This window comes from Papaver somniferum, chromosome 3 (assembly GCF_003573695.1).
Source record: "Papaver somniferum cultivar HN1 chromosome 3, ASM357369v1, whole genome shotgun sequence".
NCBI lineage: Eukaryota > Viridiplantae > Streptophyta > Magnoliopsida > Ranunculales > Papaveraceae > Papaver > Papaver somniferum.
In genome coordinates, this window is record NC_039360.1 from 26227743 (window position 1) to 26236452 (window position 8710).

The following is an 8710-nucleotide window of genomic DNA, read 5'->3' on the forward strand; positions in this document are numbered from 1 at the left end:
CTTCGGAGTTTGATGTGCGATGATGGAGCGACCGTAGGATGCTGAAATGCTTCGATCTGACGGCTGAAATCCGAGACGGGCTTGGATATAGAAAATGGGTTTGGGTAAGGGTTTTGGGCCTTGGGTATGCCAAGCCCATATCTTCTTTAAGAACAATTCTTCCTTCTTGAGCCCATTCCTAGCTTTTTGGTCTTGTGCGCACCATTCTTCGCGGCTTCCTTGCGTGATTCCTCCCGTCTTTTCACTACTTTTCTGCTCTATTCCGCTTCGCAATTCATCCAGACTTTATTTATTACCTAAAAATGCAAAATTAAGTAAGAAAAATATTTATTCTTGAAAACAATGAAAATACAGAATATGGGATAAAATGTAGAATTAATGCACAAAAGATGAGTTAAATGCCAACAAAAAGGGATAAATATATACATTATTTGGCACTCATCAAAGACAACCATATTTATACACAAAATTCTCGCTACCTTCTTCAATTCGATAATTAATCAAGACCCAACTCACCAACAATATTCCATTGACTTTCTCTGCCATCAATTCCTCTGCTCTCTTCATTGAATTGGTGTTCTCCCAATTTTTACAGCTAACCTTCACTCCTTTCTCTCTAAATCTTATCTTTTAGGGTTACTGTTCTTGATAAGACTAGAGATAAGATAGAGTGAGACAGAGAATTAAGAGTTAATGGTAGCGTTAATGATGGTGACGCTGCGCTCAGTGTACGAAAAAGTTATTGAAGGTGTTGGCTCTGTGAAATGAAGAAGAAGATGAAATGGAATTGGGTTAGGTTCTGTTCGATGGAGAGGAGAAAACAGATGTGCTTTTGGTGTTGAGAAGTTTAATCGAATGTTGAAGTATCGAGAGGGTGAGATGTTGGATGATGGGAAGTTGTAGCAAAATTGACGGTTCAGGTGAGGAAACGGGTTTGGATATTGGGTATGGATATGGGTCAGGGTGTTATCACTTCTTCCAAGCCCAATTAGTCTTGTTAGCACACTGCTTGAGTAGCTCTTGCAAGTGGCTTGCCAAAAGTGCGCAAGCGGATTGCACTGCTTATTTGCTTGATGTTCCTTCATGCTTCACGGCCTTCTCGCAGGAGCTTTGTGTTGTCTCTCTTCCGATTGTCGCTAGCTGGCATTCCTCTACTATTTTGGCTTCTCAATTCATCCAAGCTTTATTTAGTACCTAGAAACAAAAAATTAATTAGTACAAGTATTTATTCTTGGAAACAAAGAAAATACAGAATTTGGGATAATATATGATTTTAAAGCACAAAAGATGAGATAATTGCCAATAAAAGGGTGTAGAAATATGCACTATTTGACACTCATCACTACTCCTTCTAGAGTTATTCGAAAGGAAATTTACCTAAAAGAAAGGAACTTTAGTTAAGAATAGTTGGCTGACATAAACACTGATTAGATAATATTTTAGACAAGAAGATTCTTCTGTGGGTTATGCTTTTTTACTGTTCTAAGTGGATCACGAGATTTTCATGCATATATCGGTGGGTTCAGAGTGGGCTACTTATGCCTTTAAGGCCTCCTCTGCATTTCCCTAGATGGTTTAGTATTTTCCTCTGCATTTCCCTAGATGTTGGGGTTAAGTCTCCTCTGCATTTCCCTAGATGGTTTAGTATTTTCTTCGAGATTTATATGATGCATGCAAATTGTGGGACTTATGCCTTTAAGGTCTGAGATGGTCCAACCTAAGGCCTCTTTATGTTCTTTAAGTACTTCTAAAAGTTTACTCTCCTGTTCAGTGTCTAAACATGATGCTATAATGACAGGCAAAGTATCAGAAGGACCTAAGAATACATATTTCAGAGTATTAGGCACATGTTTCAAATCAAGCTTAGGTGGTTTGACAAGAGATGGTTCAAATTTGGACTTAGAAAGTGGAAGTGGTTCCAACACAGTTTACCATTTAGCAATATACATGGGTGGTACAGATTCAAGCAAAGAGTGGACCTCACTAATGTACTCAGAATCAAAGAGATCTAAGTCAAAGTTATCTAAACATGCCAGAAAAGGGTCCACAGATAAGATGTCAGGCAATGAGTCTTGGATTAGACTCTCAATCAAATTTACCTCATGCAATTCATTATCATCAAAATCCATTGGTTGTTGGATAACATTAAAAACATTCAAATCCACAATCATGTTACCAAAAGATAATTTCAGCACACCATTGCGACAGTTTATGATAGCATTGGGTGTTTCCAAGAATGGACGTCCCAAAATAACATGAATATGATTGTTTGGGTTTTGCACAGGTTGAGTGTCTCGTACAATGAAGTCCACATGGAAGTAAAATTTATTAACCTGGATTAATACATCTTCAACAATACCTCGAGGGATTTTGACAGATATGTCCGCTAATTGTAGCGTGACAGGAGTGGATTTCAGCTCCCCAAGGCCTAATTCCACATACACAGAGTATGGTAACAGATTCACACTTGCTCCTAAGTCTAACAAAGCTTTTTCGACCTTATGTTTGCCTATGGTGCACGAGATTGTTGGGCAACCTGGGTCTCTAAACTTGGTCGGGATCTTGTTTTCAATTATGGAGTTTACCTGCTCGGTAAGAAAGGAATGCTTATGCACATGGAGCTTTCGCTTTTGTGTGCACACATCTTTCAGGAATTTAGCATACGCAGGTATTTGATTGATTGCTTCGAGAAAAGGGATGTTTATGTTGACTCGCTTAAACATTTTCAATATCTCATTGTATTGGTTTACCATTTTCTTTTGTTGCACCAATCTTTGCGGGAATGGAGCAACATGCACATGACATGGCAAAGAAACATTCATATCAGCAGAATTTTTAGATTTATCAACATGCTCAGATTCATTTTCTACAACAATAGTTTTCTTTGGAGTAGTGTGTGAAGGTGAGTCTGATTTAGACTCACTTGACTGGTATACCTACATTGTTATCAACAACTTTACCACTACGCAGAGTAGTGAAAACATTCACTTGGTCATGTGAGGGCTCATTACAGGTAGACGTACTTGCCTGAAACGCACTCTTAGGATTCTGTTGAGGTTGACTAGGGATTTTACCCTTTTCTCTCACATTTAGTGCATCATAGATTTGGCCCAATTTGAGTTCTAGACTCGCAAGTCTCTGGTCATTTAATTTCTGATATTGCAACAGACTTTCATTTATTTTATCCACACCATTATCAAAACTAGGCCTTTTCTCAACAGGGTATTGTGTGTGAGGTTGTACAGGGGGGTTTCTAGGATATGAATATCCTTGGTTCTGTCCTGCCAAACCCCCTTGCATAGGCCCTTTGACCAAGAAAAATTAGGGTGATTTCTCCACCCTGGGTTGTAGGTTTGATAATATGGATTGTTCTCATGTTTCTGGTACAAAGCATTGGCTTGTTCGAGTCTCGACTCTTTAATTTCATGCAAATCAGGACAGTTTCTAGCTAAATGTTCTGAGCTATTACAGAAAAAACACATGGGTATCTCTACCTGATTACATGAGCTAGATGCAATGGGTTTATCACCTTTTTGAAGTTCTAAATTGTCCAGTATTCTAACCACAGATGCCATTTTCGCATGAATTTCAAAATCAGACTCTACCTTATGAATACCAGTTCTATTGAAAGTTTTCCTAGGTTCTCTAATGGTCTCCCATTGCTGAGTTTTCTCAGCAACTTCATGTAGAAAGGCCCACGACTCGTCGGCATTTTTATCAGTAAACTCACCATTGCACATAGACTCAACCATGGTTCGAGTGGCAAAATCCAACCCTTCATAAAGAATTGTTGATAATCTTCACTGCTCGAAACCATGATGGGGACACTGAAGCAGCAAATCATTAAACCGTTCTAGGTATTTGGACAATGTTTCTCCATCCAATTGCACAAAATTGTTTATACTCTGACGAATGGTGGATGTTTTGTGATTTGGGAAGAATTTTTTGAAATTTTTTTTTCGTAAGCTCTTCCCAGGTTCTAATGGACTGGGGTCTCAGAGCATACAGCCAAGATTTAGCTTTCTCCTTCAACGAGAAGGGAAACAGACGCAATTTCAGGGTCTCTTCTGTCATCTGATTGAACTTCAGGGTCCCACATATCTCCTCAAAGTCTCTAACATGGTGGTAGGGATTTTTAGCGTCAACCCCTCTGAACACAGGGAGCATATGTATTGTACTTGCCTTCAGTTCAAACTGATCAGCAGTCACGGGTAGAACAATGCACGAGGGCTGGCTTGTCCTCGTAGGGTACATGTAGTCCTTGAGACTACGGGATTGAACCAACTCTTCACCCATTGTCTAGGATTGGTCTGGTCTGACTACAGGTCTGGATACAACACCAATGGGTATTTCTACGACGTCCTCTTGGTTAATCTTAACAAGTCGATTAGTTTCGTCTCTAAAAGACACAGTCATAGCCTAGATAGCACATCAATCATGTTATAGCAGACATATAACCAAGCAATTTTCAATACCAGAAAACAATGGTAGCAACTGAATCAGATGGATACACTCAGATAGAGGTTCTACCGTGATTATGAAATTCTCGGTGAAGTAAAAAATTCAACACATAGATATGTTGTTCAGATTTCACAGAATCATGCTTAAGGATATCAAAAATTGCAGGTGTGGAATAATACTCAGCAAAGCAGCTAGTGTATCAGGCTATCATGGTTTAACATTCATACAGATATAAAGTATAATGAGGTTCGAGAATGACCAACCAGGTTTAGCCACAATGACAACAATGTTCTGCTCCTTTTTCTCCTTCTTTTCCTTGGTTTGTTCTCAGCTTCACAAGTACCTGGATACTCAAGAGGGGATGTCAGTGCTTAGAGATGTGCAGTTTATCGCAATATCAATACTCGTATAAACGACTGAGAGTAATTTACTGCATGAAAATGAGTTTAGTACAGTCCGTATGCAAGTAGCAAATTGAAAATTTATAAAATGAAGAAATGTGATATTTTACAGGGATTGACACAATATGCAACTAGACAGAAAGTACAATTACTTACTTCAGTGCTTATCCTACGGATGCTTTTTTTTCTTCTATATATATATATATTTTATTTTTTTTAGAAATAATGCATAAGAAAAACTAAAAGATCTAAGTTATAATGAAATATGTTCAACTACTGAAGTAATTAAAAAAATGGAAACTAATGATGCAAACTAATCTGCAGAATGTAATATAAACAGTATGATATTGATTGAAAATTTTCTCCTAGAACTAAGATGCAGATATAACACAGATAGATTATAGTAAGCAAAATAAGAGCTATTATCCACCACTAGTATGAACAAGCACAAATTTTAGTTATGCTATAGGCAGAGATGGTGAAAGATACAGCTAGATGCAAATGATTATGACAGAAGATACTGGAAGAAACTTAACTAGATGCAGAGTAAGATATGGAACAGATTACGTGGTAAGTGATGATGCAGATTACAAATCACAAAATAACAATCATTTGCAAGTCACGGAAGACAGAAAGCTACAATTAAAACAGATCTAAAACTTCTTACAAGATGCAAAACATATAATGATGCAGATGACTAACAATTTAAGATTACAACTAATACTAACAAAAAGATGTCAGTAATCTAACACATGTGTACAGGTAATAACCTGAAAATCAGTAAATCAGAACCAAAGAATCAATTACACCGCTACCGAATCCCTGACAACGGCGCCAAAAACTTGATAGATCTGTAAACAAGCCTACAATTACTAACTGCAAGTGCACAATGTCCTAATGCAACACAGGGCAAGCATAGGTCAATCCACAAGGACATAGTGGGTGTATGGTTGAAACTATGGTTTTACTACAACTGATTTCAACTAAGAAGTAACCAAAATGGGTTTGTTGGGTGTCGATACGACAAGGCAGTGATTGAATACTAAAACAGAATGTAAAGCAAGATGCAAGAGCAGATTGTAAATAAGTAGATGAAGGGTACTAGGGTGGTTGAATCCACCTCCTAACCTTAGCTAAGTCAGTTTAGTCTTCATATTATTCTTGTCCCATGTAATGGACACCAGTCAAGATGCAAGTATGTTGTTTATCCTGGGTAGTCTCAAGTAGATGGCATGATATCAACTAAGGTAACTAATCCCTAGCATAAGCTATCTTTTTACAGCACAACTCATCACAGATTAGCTTGGTCTCTTAAGAATGAGTTGAAGCACAATATAGGGTTATTTTATCTACCTATCCTGCATAGCAATCAAAAGGTGAAACCAATATACTGTGACACAATGATTAAGCCATTCCTATATTATTTTAAACATAACAAGAATAATAATCAGAACATAATTAACTTAGCATCAGATTAAGAGTTTCATCTAAACCCTAGCAAAAGTATTTAGAACATGATTAACAGGATTCAAACACAATGATATTAAACTAGACAATTGACCCAGCTAATTTGGATGATTTTTACAGAGAAGACAACCCTATTTATACATAAAATTCTCGCTACCTTCTTCAATTTGACAGTTAATCAAGACCCAACTCACCAACAATACACCATTGACTTTCTCTGCCATCAATTCCTCTGCTCTTCATTGAATTGGTGTTCCCCCAATTGTACATATAACCCTAACTCCTATCTCTCTAAATCTTATCTTCTAGGGTTACTATTATTGATAAGAATATAGATAAGATAGAGAGAGACGGATAATAGGAGTTAATGGTAGCGTTAATGTTGGTGACGCTGTGCTCAGCGTACGGAAGAGTTATTGAAGGTGTTGGCTCTGTGAAATGGATAAGAAGATGAAATGGAATTGGGGTGGGATCTGTTCGTTGGAGATGAGTAAACCGATGTGATTTTGGTGCTGAGTAGTTCCATCGAATGTTGATGTATCGAGAGGGTGAGATGTTGGATGATGGGAAGTTGTAGCAAATCCGACGGTTTAGGTGAGGAAACGGGTTTGGATATTGGGTATGGATATGGGTCAGGGTGTTATCACTTCTTCCAAGCCCAATTGGTCTTGTTATCCCACTGCTTGAGTAGCTCTTGCAAGCGTCTTTCCAAAAGTGCGCAAGCGGATTGTACTGCTTATTTGCGTGATGTTACTTCATGCTTCACGGCCTTCTCGCAGGAGCTTTGTGTTGTCTCTCTTCCGATTGTCGCTAGCTGCCATTCCTCTGCTATTTTGGCTTCTCAATTCATCCAAGCTTTATTTAGTACCTAAAAACACAAAATTAATTAGTACAAGTATTTATTCTTGGAAACAAAGAAAATACAGAATTTGGGATAATATATGATTTTAAAGCACAAAAGATGAGATAATTGCCAATAAAAGGGTGTAGAAATATGCACTATTTGGTACTCATCACTACTCCTTCTAGAGTTATTCGAAAGGAAATTTACCTAAAAGAAAGGAACTTCAGTTAAGAATAGTTGGTCTGACATAAACACTGATTAGATAATATTTTAGACAAAAAGATTTTTCTGTGGGTTATGCTTTTTTACTGTTCTAAGTGGATCACGAGTCTTTCATGCATATATCGGTGGGTTAAGAGTGAGCTACTTCAACTTTTCATGTGAAAACGAAAGCCTTGATAAAGGCAGCTATTTGGTTAAAAGAAAACATTTTATCGTGTCTCCATAGTTGCGTCTGTAAAGCTTTGAAAAACAAGATCAACAAGTTAAGTACGGAATCCCCTTGAATAGCGGATAACTCTTTACAAGAAGTCAAGACAATCCTACGAGAATTACGCCAACCTCAGGTGAAGTAGATCGCGGACTACGTTGCAAAGAAAACAAGGATAAAAAAAATTTCAACACATTTGATAAAAAATCTTCAAAAAGCTAACATTTACTCTAATATATTTGATAAAAATGAAATTATAAACTAATTGTACTATAGAGCCCCCGAGAGCTGAAGAAAATCCCACCACCACAACGAAAGTTTCTCTCTCTTCGCTCTGAAACAGTAAAAATTTTCAAACTTCTTCCTCCCCTTTCCCTTTATTTTTTCTTCCTGATCATGGAGTAGTCTGGATAATGGATTCCTTTCGGGGGGAATTGGTAACCCAATCTATGTCAGTAATAACAGCACAGACACCAGCATCAGTAATCAACAATTTTCAGCATCGGCCAGAGGGAATAAATAAATAGGATGGTGTTTATTAGCATTTCTATACAGTTCAATAGAATAAACGTTGAGTAATAGATACAGCCACGGAAGAGTGTGTGTTTTTGTTCTCTTAATTTCTCTACTTTTAATAAGCGCAAACACAATAACTTCTAAATTATCTTAATTTTTTTTCTTCACAATGATCGATCATTGGCTTGGCTCAATCTACATGAGGAAACCTACCAAGGTAAGGGTAGAAAGGCCAATGACAATCAAAAATCTTAACAAAGTAAAGTGTGTCTGTGTTCAAAAGGTTGGAGACGATTGGAAGATAGAATTCCTCCGTGGTCGGAATCTATTACAAAGGGTGCATCAACTGGAATTGATGGGCCAACGTTGCAAGGGATGTGCATCTAGAAACTCATCTATATGTAATATCCTATGAACACCAAGAAATACAAATAAATGGGTAAAATCTGAAAGTGGTGATCCATTAGGAAAACAACAAATTTTCTTTAAATTGATAAGGAGTAGATGTGAGAGGTGAAAATAGGAGGAATACAAAAAAGACAGAATTAGGATCCTCAATGCTTTAAGCAATGGAATTTTGGAGCATCTCCA

At 37.4% G+C, this 8710-nt stretch overlaps 1 long non-coding RNA gene across 3 annotated transcripts; it reads right to left on the reverse strand.

Moving 5' to 3' along the window:
• Positions 1 to 234: 234 nt before the first annotated feature.
• LOC113355632 lies at positions 235 to 6832 on the reverse strand. 3 transcript variants are annotated; one of them, XR_003362492.1, is made up of 4 exons: positions 6487 to 6832; positions 4725 to 4804; positions 517 to 1194; positions 235 to 296 (listed from the first exon to the last, which is right to left on the reverse strand). It is a non-coding gene; the product is annotated as an uncharacterized LOC113355632 (long non-coding RNA). The 3 variants fall into 3 exon arrangements; XR_003362491.1 differs by lacking the exon at positions 235 to 296 and having other exon boundaries at positions 351 to 1194; positions 6524 to 6832; XR_003362490.1 differs by lacking the exon at positions 235 to 296 and having other exon boundaries at positions 351 to 1194.
• Positions 6833 to 8710: the final 1878 nt, after the last annotated feature.